Here is a 12,171-nt window from a genome sequence, read left to right on the forward strand (position 1 = left end):
ACAATCTGCTCGCAAACAGAAATACACTACCAAATCTTCTTGCTAGAGTCCAGGCTCTGATACCATGTGAGAAAATAATACAACGTCTGTGCTCAATAGATAATAGGATCTCGTACGCAAGAGAGAAAACAAGATAGTATGGAGAATCAAAAAATTTGATTACTGTAGAATTGAAACAATAGATGGCGCTGCCTCCCAGCCGTGCGCTCCTATGAAAGAAGCTTCGATGGCGTGCTGGAAACAGTAGAAGACGGAGGCTGAATGCTAAGGAATCAAGGTTGTTGTAGCCAGTGATGAAATGGGCTTCACGGGCTTGCTCTTATATAGCCACCAGTCGTAGTCGGTTAGGCTCAATTGGGTGGCCGACCTAGTCCGCCCAAAACATATCTCATCTACATTTTCAAATTCTCAAGTATGATGGTCTTCAATGCAACATATCTTGATGAAATCATCTCTAAAAAATTGGCTTGATTGCAATCAATTAGAACTATTGAAGAGTCAAAATGTGTTCATATGTGGAAAGACTTTGAGGTTGTTTGTCATTTGCATAAACCTATATCAAATCACTTGGTTGATTTGTTGAGATATCCATTTGGAATTTGAATTCTCTTTTTGATTTTTAAATTGAATTTGTAAGATGATTGCTTCTGCAAATTTCATCCACACTTTCATTCAAGAAATTAAATAATGTGCATTTAGTTTTGAATAGAGTATCTACTTCTAGATCAATTTTATAATCTATTCAAATATCTATTTCTATGGCTTGAAAATTTGACCGAGTTGTTTGTGCCATATTAAATGTATTTGAATCACTTATTATATTTTTGAATCTCCCTATGGGTGGCTATCACGATGAAAAATAATGCCTTTCATATACTTGAGTTTTTGCATAAGTGTATTGTCAGACAGTCTCAATTTATGTACCGACATTATTAATAAATTTTAACTTGAGAGCTCAATGCACTGGTGTTGAATCATTACTTTGGATGGTTCTTCTACATTTGATAGATTGTCAAGTTTGCACTAATGGAAATAATTATCAATGGTTAAATTACCAAAATCAGCATGAGCTGAGGGGTTTTGGTTGATTATGAACAATTTTGACAGTGTATCATCTAGTGCGTTGAGAACTTTATGACTTGAAAAGTGTGATTGAATATTCTATGTTAGTGATAATTGAGTATTGCATATTATAATTATTAGACACGTTCATGATGGATCTATTGTTTAATATACCATGGCTCAATAAGTAAAAGTGTCATCCAAAGTGGGTCTCTTTTAAGCAACACGATTGTCCCTTTTTTTGTCCCCTCCCTCGTCTTTCTTGTGGCACCTTCTCATCTTCCTTACCTCCTTCATAACTCCTCTTGAACAATGCTAAGGATGGCAAGCTTAGAATACATTGCAATAGCTATAGAGAAGATGATGAAGCTAGACATCTGGCTAATTCATCTTGATATGGGATCATGTAGCAACAAGTTGATGGATAGCTTGGTGCATGGGAAAATGGGGGAAAAAACTCTTAGAAAATACTTACTTAATGCTACAGGTCAAGAAAAATGGAGGAGTGCACATGATATTCTTATCTATTTTTTAGAGATGAGGATGTTTTTATTCTTGAAAATTGTGAGACAAAATTTTTGGTCGATGCAAGCAGCATACAAGGAATTGAAATATCCTTTAGAATATTCAAGGACATATATAGGATGCCTTGAATATGAGTTTTTCTAAATAAATTAAGCACAAGTCCATTTTAAGGATTAGCCTAATTTTTTGCTTTGTAGTTCATGCTATAGCTCATGCACGATTGTGGAAGAATACATAATCAATGTGTTTGGTTATACAAGATAAAATACGTATGTTATTATATTTAGATACAATTGAACACATGGTTCACCCACCTTACTATTTACTCAATAGAGTAACTTCAAATGTTCTCAAGATTCTTGGTCAATGCAAGCAACATACCAAGGTCAAAGGGAATTGAGGTGTCCTTTAGAATATTGAGGCACATACATCGAATGGAGTTTTTCCAAATAAATTAAGAAAAACTCCATTTTGAGGATTCCATAGATGAATTTTTTACTTTTTGATTTGTGCTATAATTCATGCATAGTTGTGGAAGAATAAATCATTAATGTGTTTTGTTGTAAAAGGTAAAAATATGTATGTTATTCAATACATATCCTTGATACAATCGAACACATGTTCACCAGGCTTACTATTTACTCAATAGAGGGGTTGTACATGATCTCAAGATTCTCCATGCGACCTTCCGCCAGCCAAAAGATTCATCAAAGTCTCTCATGTATGTCGAGTTATGGGTGTTTCTTAAAAAACTCTTCCATGTTACTATCTCCAATGCTACCAAACTCCACCAGTTTACTGATCTATTTGTAGATCAACCCTATCTCAAATTGAGCTAGAGTCATTCATGCTAACAAATCAATCTCAAGTAAAGCTTGGTCAACAATGATACCAAGATTCTCTACCATAAATCTCATTTATAGATTTATTTTCACATAATGTACATAAAGTAAGAATCAATTGGATAATAATCATAGTAGCTACTAGGTACACATAACAAACATCAAATTATGTAGGGCATCGACCATGGTTAGACTACATGAATCAATTCCAAAAACAAGAATGATCTAATGGAGAGAGTCAATTAGCTAGAACTGTTATATATCTATTTTTAGTAAAAGCAATTTGAAGAAAGCTGAATCCCTATCCTACATTGTAGCAACATTGCATGTCCAAGTTAATTACATAAGACCTAATCACCTATCTAGTGGTTAGACTTAACATTCAAACTAGACAGCTCAACATGAATGATATAAAGTCCCATTTTGCTACCTCACTTATCTAACAATTAGCTAGGTAATGCATTAAATATTCTACTAGATTGGATAAGTATACTCTTAACCAAGACAATGTCCCAATTCTTCATAGGTACTCCATAGTCTTGTGCATTGACCAGGTATTCCATACTCTCCACCAATCTAATGCCTCAATCTTTCACAAGTAAACACCAAAATAAATACAAAGTACCCTTTGCCACCTCAGTGACTTTTCACTTAACACTCCTCACAAGAACCCCACCAACCATTGAATGCTTCCTCCTCACATCTTAAGAGGAAAAAAAGTAAGATGCTAAGTGATTTTCTTCATTGATGATAGCAAAGAAGCATAGCCTTATATGATGGTTTTATCTATCTATTACTACTGCTAGCCAACCACATGCCGAGGCTAACAGGAGAGGACTTTCAATGAAAGATATGATAGGAAAAGGTCAAAGTTAGTACAAGAGAGGATAGGAAAAAGTTGGGCTAGATATACTCGAGGAGCTCAAGCAAAAGCTGCACAACAAAAGGCTAGTATTGATGGAGCAACGTGATAGATTTAAAGCTTTAGCAAATGATGGTGTGGGCTAATAAAAGAATAGCATCACAAAATTAGGTCTCAATAACCATCGAGATCTTGTTAGGAACAAAGTCAGAGAAGGAGGTATCAATAACTATCAATAGTTGTTAGGAAGCCTTCTTTGTGATAAAGGGTTGTGAGACTTTGTGTAACAAAATGGGAGAGAGAGAGAGAGAGAGAGAGAGAGAGAGAGAGAGAGAGAGAGAGAGAGAGAGAGAGAGAGAGAGAGGGTCTATGAGACTGAAAATAATGAGATACAATGAAAGCTAAAGGTGGGGTCACGAAATGGGCATCCTTTTCCAAGGCTGATGTATGTGTGAGAAAAATGTAATACATTGCACCAGCGCTATGTAAAAACTCTGAAAGGGAAAAAACACCACAGATGAATCCCCTAGTTGCCTAACAAATGGTTAGTTGTCCATCTGATTGACGAGACTAGGGTATGCTATCTATGGACCAATGCCAACAGATAGCCGAGGAGAAACAAGGGGAGCTCATCTAACTACAACTCAAAATTTGGTGAAGGATGGTGTTGAGGAAGAAAGTCAGTCATAGATTAATGTTGGTGCTTAGCCTCTCCAGGTCCATCCCTCCTCTGGCTTGCTATTTGTGAAGTTCTATCATCATTCCAGTGGTCTGTCTTCCTACAGAGGATTTGGTGTGGTCTTCATGTGAGTATCCACCTAGGTTCGGGTTTGTTGAGTCATGCCCTCTAGCTCTGTGTTGTGTCTTGTCCCGTGTGATCCTTAGCTCAGGTTACCAGAGAAAAACTTGTGATCATGCTTTGACTAGGCTCATCGGTCCCTCTTGTGCGCTCCTCTTTGCTTGTATAAGCCGATCTATTTGTCTTTGGGCCTCAAGAAGGAAAATAGCCACTTCCCACTGATCTGGATGTGCCAAGCACTCTCTAAGTGGGCCAAAATCGCTATTGAAAAGATAGTGGTGCCGTCCATGGATCTCATAGTATACAGAGCATCTCAATGCGTAGTGATCCTCAGTCTCAGTCTCCTACATATTACATAAGTGTAGATGTATCTCCCAGGACCCACATGGAATGCCCTCTACTCATCTTGTCTCTGAAGATACACGAATTTGGCCAATCGAGATCCTAAGTGCATGCGAAAGGTGAATCTGGCGTGTAGCCCACTAGTTCGATAAACCCCTCCTCTTAGATCTATAAGCAGTGATCTCTATAGAAGTGGAGTTTCCACAAAATCTTACTAGGTGCTAACCAAGTCTCTTTGTTTTGTATAAAACTTTCTAAGAGATTCATTCCATGCAATTCCATTACACAAATACTATAGCAATGTTAGTGGCTAGCATCCATGCTTAAATTGCTTAGCGAGATTTAATTTAATTTAATAATTTATTTACGTGTGGTTACTTGTAGTTTTATTGTGTTTATGGAGTTTAAAAAACTATTGTGCTTTCCTTTTGTGACTTTTATTGAGGCTATGAATGATTAGTTAATCAAGTGTAATATTAGACTTAATTAGTTTTAAGGATGAACTAATGATTTTCATGAAACTTGGAAAATTTAGTCCTAAACTCTCATCTAAAAGTGTAGAATCCATAATTAGTAAGCTGGATGAACTAATGACTTTCATGAAACTTGGAAAATTTGGTCCTAAACTCTCATCTAAAAGTGTAGAATCCATAATTAGTAAGCTACATTTATAATTGCTAGTGAATATCTATACTGGTTACAACGATTTAGCTCTATTGAGGCATGTTCTCTTGCTAGTTAAAAAAAGTGTAGGAATTGGGAAGGCTATGTCTATCTTCAAACTTGTAGCTTTGTCAAGGGTTCATTGTAGAGGGAAAGTTGCTTTTTATACCCAAGGATCCAACCCCTCTGTGAGATTGAAAACCTTTGCATACAAATTTACAATCTTGAAGTGCTTGTAAGGCATAAAATTATAAACCAAGGCACCAAACTATTATTTTTAGTACGATAGGAAAACCACCAATTGCGAGAAGGATTATATTTAAGAAAGACCCATGGAAACGAAACGCTTTTCGAGTATTTAGATTATAAATTAAGCATTGGATATCAAGACAAGTCGATATGTCCGAGTGGTTAAGGAGACAGACTTGAAATCTGTTGGGCTACGCCCGCGCAGGTTCGAACCCTGCTGTCGACGACGTCTTTTGATGTGGCAAGAGAAAATGTTTTCCCACAGCACACTTCTCAAAGAACTATTTTGAAGACAACGTCGTAGCGACGCTTAGCTGCAAATCCTAAAAAGCTTCTGCTGTGGCTCGCCAAAGACAAGCGTAGTGTTTCTCCATTATTGTAGCGAATCCAAATTGATTCCCTCGTTGCTACGTAGTGCAGTTTTACGCTTTTCTTGCGCCGTACGATTTGGCGTTTTCACTCTCCCAATTTAAGCTACAGATTTGCAAGGTTGCATTGATAGTTACATATTGTAGTCACTCCTTGATTGCTCCTTCGTCTTCTTCACACATCCTTTTCACGTAGAATCAATTGCAGAGTGTGGAAGAAAATTTGGGCGCTGACGCTGAGTGAAAGTGGCGCGAGAGGCAAAAGGGAGGAAAGGAAGAAACCTTAACTTCGCACACCGGAAGTAGGGTACTTGATTAATTCGCGCTATCCTATCTTAATTCGCGACGTACCTTGGAGGGTTGCTTGTGATCCAAGTTGGTGGGCCATGTTCAGCAAAGGGGGAGGGGGGGGGCAGATACGTACACATACATCTAATCTATAAAGGAAGGGTTGGCTAGGGGAGGAATTCTGGAGGTTCCGAGAGCTTCGAGGAGCTCCGGAGGTTTTGGAGCTTATGTACCGTTGGATCTTTATTCAGATGGAAATTCACCGTTAGATCCGAGGCAGAGGAGTTTGGAGGCCCGGAGTAGGTTCAAAGGAGGCATTTGTGGGTTTGCCACGTGGCATGGTGTAGACACGTTGCAAAGGCATAGAGCCACACCGGTTGGAGTCCCGGAGTTGATACGCATGGAGCTGCTAGCACCTACGGATCTGACGTGGCGACCACAGGGGTAGAAGTGCATGAGTAAATGATAGCAAAGTTAGACGTCCTCCTCCTCCTTGTTTCATGATGACGAGTAGCCTGACCCGTCTACGACATGCAAGAGACCCGCTCCGTTGGGGTCTGAAGCTGGTGATTATCTCGAGTTTCAAGAAATAAAATTTCAACCCTAGGAGCAACTTGGCTTAGCTCACTCAGTCTTGGTTATAGGACAATAAAAGTGAAGTATAGATGGTCAACCTCCAATTTAAATAGATCGGCTTTCCATATTTTGTATAGCATTAACGCCTCAATCAATGGGAAATTTTTATGATATGAATTTCCAATTTACCACCTAGGCCATGAGACCATTCTCTCTCTCTCTCTCACACACACACACACACACACACACACACGCACGCATGCACATGCAACATTCACTTTTTTTTGAGGGTGTAATTACACACACACACACAAACACACACGTGCATGCATGCACACTTTTTTGGGGTGAAAACACACGTGCGCGCACACACACACACACACATAGAGAGAGAGAGAGAGAGAGAGAGAGAGAGCTCAAGGGTAAGGGTTAAAATTCTGCCAACCTCATCAGATTTATTAGTATTCATCTTGCTAGCAACATTGAGCCAGTGGAACACACGAGTCTTAAAAGGTCCGAAAAGATTGCATTTGCAAAGTTCGCAAGCTTTGTCCTACATTTATTGCGTAAGGAAAAATCATCCGTAGGTTTATCAGGCAAGCTTTTGAACCGCTTGTTGAAAATGCATGGCCTAGGAGGTAGACGTCCCCTTGGATTTCTTGCTCAAGCTTGTTGAATGTGTTTAAAGCAATCTAAATAATCTCATTGAGTTTGGAATAAGATTGAAGGAACACATCAAGCATGAAATCTTCAAGATCAAAGCACTGTACAAATGTATTCAATTCCATGAGACTATGATAAGCTTGCTTGAGTTTAAAGGTGTCCATTCGACTTGTTTAGGACTGGAAGCATGCACCCACCATGGTCATTGTCTCATATGCATGAAGAAAAATAGTTAGACTTAGTTCCTCCAGATCACTATGCGGTTGGCTGTGAAAATCATGGTGGGCAAGTCATGGGCAGGGAGAGGTTGTGGGCATGTCCTCAAAATTGCTTAGTACTCTAGTCAAGAAGGTTGCATTTTTTATGTGCCACGTGGCATTCGAAGGGTTGTACCACATGGCATTGCCCTTTGCCTGTGAGATGGCACCTCACAAATAAGTAAATGGAAATCGATAGTTTTGCCATTCGCCTATTAATGGAATTTTTTCCCACCCATATTTCTATCAAGCTTGGTAAAGGTTTACAACTCTTGAGCTTTGCAACACGAATCGTTTACTATATTCTACTTGAAACTGCAATCAATTTCAGAGTGGCTATTGTCTTTGTGGCCAATTCTGGTTTCAATTTGTCCCCAAAGGTCTCTTCATCCAAGCAGACGGAATTATGATATTCCGCATCCTTATGTTCCTAAGAAAAATCCATGGTGAGCCTACATTACCTCGTCAATACCCTGTGCTACAAAGGTTTGCTCCTACGTCACAGTTGATTCTCCACTATATGCCATCATTGAGGCCCTTGCTAGCAGGCCAGTTGATTGAGTGGAGCAAAGTAGCAAAAACAGCACTCGAGCGGTGTGTGCGCAATCTGGCTTACATTAGATTTCCCCAATGGAAAGATATCATCGTAATTATGCAATGGCAATGAACCTTACGGCGACCAAATCAAGGAAGAGAGCTAGCATGGAACAATGCTTGAAGCACCGATTACTCTAGAGCTGGAATAGAAGAATGCCTCTGGAGCTAAAATGGAAGAGAGCTACATTGGGGGAGTTGGCGTCAAGGCATGCACCCATCATGGTCATTGTCTCATATGCATGAAGAAAAATAGTTAGACTTAGTTCCTCCAAATCACTCTGTGATTGCCTGTGAAAATCATGGTGGGCAAGTCATGGGCAGGGAGACGTTGTGGGCACGTCCTCAAGATTGCATAGTGTTCTAGTCAAGATGGTTGCATTTTTTATGTGCCACATTGCATTCGAAGAGTTGTACCACATGGCATTGCCCTTTGCCTACTATGAGATGGCACCTCACAAATAAGTAAATGGAAATCGATAGTTTTGCCATTCGCCTATCAATGGAAATTTTTTCCCACCCAACTTTCTATCAAGCTTGGTAAAGGTTTACAACTCTTGAGCTTTGCAACACAAATTGTTGACTATATTATACTTGAAACTGCAATCAATTTCAAAGTGGCTATTGTCTTTGCGGACAATTTGGTTTCAATTTGTCCCCAAAGGTCTCTTTATCCAAGCAGACGAAATTATGATATTTCGCATCCTTATGTTCCTGAGAAAAATCCATGGTGAGCTTGCATTACCTCATCAATACCCTATGCTACAAAGGTTTGCTCCTACGTGATTCTCCACTATATGCCATCATTGAGGCCCTTGCCAGCAATCAGTTGATTGAATGGAGCAAAGCAGCAAAAGCACACTCGAGCGTTTGCATGTACGGAAGCTGGCTTACATTAGATTTCCCCAATGGAAAGATATCATCGTAATTATGCGATGCAATGAACCTCGCGATGACCAAATCAAGGAAGAGAGCTAGAATGGAACATAGCTAGAAGAGAAGATGCCTCTGGAGCTAAAATGAAAGAGAGCTACATTAGAGGAGTTGGCGTGGAGGTGGCATCGAGGTTGTGAGACCCACTCAACGAGTGGACAAAGTTAGCAGGACTGAGGCCACGAGGCGATGGGCCGATTGCCAACTCATGCTTCCATAGATTGCTTGCACTTACATCATAGATTGTGGCTCACATTTCCATAAATTGATTGCACTACACCATAGCCCGACTTTGTTGCTCATTTCTACTCGCCCATCTCCCAAAGCATTGTGCACTTCGCTCTGTTTGCTATTGTAGCTTCAATTGCCTTCTCCCGGCTCCCACACAGCAAGGTGGGTAATGCTTCTAGCTCTCCTCAAACTACCATGTGAAGCCCTCCTTTATACCTCCTCCCTCCCCCCCCCCCCTCTCTCTCTCTCTTTCTCTTTGTTCTCTCTTCTCCCTCCCTCCCTCCCTCCCTCCCTCCCTCCCTCTCTCTCTCCCCCCCCCCCAGGGGCCCCGCTCTCATGCATGTGCACACACACACACACACACACACACATTTTGAAACCAATAAAAAAAACTCAATCTCTCTCAATCATACATCTAAAAAGGTAAAAGCATATTTAATAGAACTCTAAACTAAAACATAGTTAATAGATTGGTGTATATGCAATACATCATTTATTCTATTCTAAGGATAAAGGTCAAATGAGCAGGTGAGACAAAAAACTTCGCTTCAATCCAATAGCTTGAAGAGGGATGATGGCGTAGAATGTGAAAGGGTTGAGCTAACCAACTCTTTGTCTCTCTCATCTAGTCAACAACAAAGAGAGGTAGTGTCGATAACATTGACAACAAAGCTTGAATCTTGTCAATCCTAGTCATCTTTAAATTCAAGGGATCTAAGGATCAAATTCATTGCTTGCAATAATTCGAAGCATATCTACTATTCATCCTTTTTTGAGATGCCTATAGTTGACTTACCAACCTCCCCTTAAGATGTGTTAATGGGTTCACTTCTTTTGATTGTTTAGCTACAAGGTATTTAAAGACCACATGTTGAGTAGTAACATTTTGCTTCTTGAATATGTGTGAGTGTGTGTGTGTGTGAGTGTGTGTGTGTGCGTGTGTGTGCGTGTAGCAATGAGTTGTCCTCATCTTTGCATTTTACTGGGACAAATATAACTCAATTTAAGTATATCAATCTTAGCCTCTACATATGATCCTACAAACTGACATGGCTTATCTTCCTCAATGAGATTTGATGATTCAAGCTACAACACCCATAGAGAGGCTTCAATGTGTTTGTATGACATAATATCTCTCTCTCTATCTCTCTCTCTCTCTCCATATGATCCTAGAAACTCAAATGGTTTAGCTTTCTCAATGTCATCTAATGATTCAAGCTCCAAAACCTGTAGAGAAGCTTCAATGTGTTTGTACGACAGACAATCTCTCTCTCTCTCTCTCTCTCTCTCTCTCTCTCTCTCTTGCCCTTTTCATTCTCGAGACTATCTCGCTCACTTGCCCCCCCGCTCTCTCTCTCTCTCTCTCTCTCATCTCTGACTCTCTATCTCTCTCTCTCTCTCTCTCTCTCTCTCTCTCTCTCTCTCTCTCTCTCTCTATCTCACTCACTCAATCTCTTTTGTCTCACTCATTCAATCTCTCTTATCTCACTCACTCTCTCTCAGTCTCTTTTCTATCTTTGTCTCTATCTCTATCTCTGTCTCTGTCTGTCTGTCTGTTTGTTTGTCTCTCTCATTCTCACTCCTCTCTCTCTCTCTCTCTCTCTCTCTCTCTCTCTCTCTCTCTCTCCCTCTCTCTTCTCTCTCTCTCTCTCTCTCTCTCTGGCCATCTGCGTGTCGACCTATTTGGCCATGTGTGTATCTGCGCCGTGTTGTTGTTTGCACAGTCAGTCCGCGTGTCAGTTTGGCCTATTTTGTTGTGCATGTTAGTCCGCACCGTGTAGTCTGTTCGTGTGTCAGTTTGGCTTGCGTCAGACTATCGCTGCCATGTGCCGTCTTCCATTCACCCACACCCTTGGCATTGTGCCACGTGGTGTTACTAGCCCCTCTGTCCCTTTGTCGATTGTCGCGTGCCCTTGGTGTCACTGGCCCCTCTGTCCCTCTGTCAATTGTCGCACGGCTGTGGTGGCACATTCATCAGACTTGTGCACGTCGTGCCATCGGACTTGCAGTCTCCTCTTTCGAACCTCCTCCAAACCTAAGGCCTCGTCTTCCCAAACCTCTACTTAACTGCCATGTTGGATCGGTGTCCACGTGGCCGCCTCTCATGAAGCTCTCCCTCTTTAAGAAATAGTATAGATGATGATGTTAAATGGAGTCCTTTGGCTTTCCTTACACTACGCTTAAGAATTTAAAGATGTAGATGATATAAGTTGCTTGAAGCTCTCGTCCTAGTCCTACTATGTAAGAAACTCCCCACTAGTTTATCAAAACTACATGAAGCTTCTAGAAAACATGAAGAGTATAGCGACCTCAAATTTTTGAAGAATGCTACCCTGTGGCTAGCCATGGGGTTAAACGCTAAAAACTCAAAAGCTATAAGAAATCTCTCCTAGAGATACAACCAAAAAGCATGGCATGCTTTCTACTACAAAATTAGAAAAGCAAACAAACACATAGCTTTAGCAAAAAGCTAATGCTGCGATACTCTAACACAGGCTTCCTTTTGAGGCTCACTTGAGAATTCAGGTTACAATGAGAAGAGAAAGAAAATGAAATGTACAAGGAAGGGCAACATAGTGATTGTTGGGTGAAGCTCTATGCAACCAGTCAAGATCTCCACTCATGGACGCCGGCCAAGTTCATGAATCCCTAGTTATGGTCATATGCTAATTCTTCATGTTGCATCTTTTCCAAGTGAATCCACTTGGCACCACTCCATCTTCGATAGCGCCATGCTTGTAGAATGGTTTAAACTAGTAGAATTTGTGAACTTGGAAAGCCCAAATGGCAACATTGCCACCTGTTTTCCAGCTTAACAATCAATGGTTTGAGGTCTGAAAATTCTCTAGAATATTCCTAAGGATGCCAAGACGGCTCAAGGTTGCTACAAAACAATGGATATAGAAATTAGCTATCA

General features: G+C 40.4%; 1 non-coding gene across 1 annotated transcript; it reads left to right on the forward strand.

Annotated features, from left to right (window-relative positions):
- Window positions 1-5,488: 5,488 nt before the first annotated feature.
- Window positions 5,489-5,570, forward strand: TRNAS-UGA (transfer RNA serine (anticodon UGA)). The gene has a single exon. It is a non-coding gene; the product is annotated as a tRNA-Ser (tRNA).
- Window positions 5,571-12,171: the final 6,601 nt, after the last annotated feature.

This window comes from Dipteris shenzhenensis, chromosome 17 (genome assembly GCF_047967505.1).
Source record: "Dipteris shenzhenensis isolate YYH24624 ecotype China chromosome 17, Dip_SZ_1.0, whole genome shotgun sequence".
In the NCBI taxonomy this organism is placed as follows: domain Eukaryota; kingdom Viridiplantae; phylum Streptophyta; class Polypodiopsida; order Gleicheniales; family Dipteridaceae; genus Dipteris; species Dipteris shenzhenensis.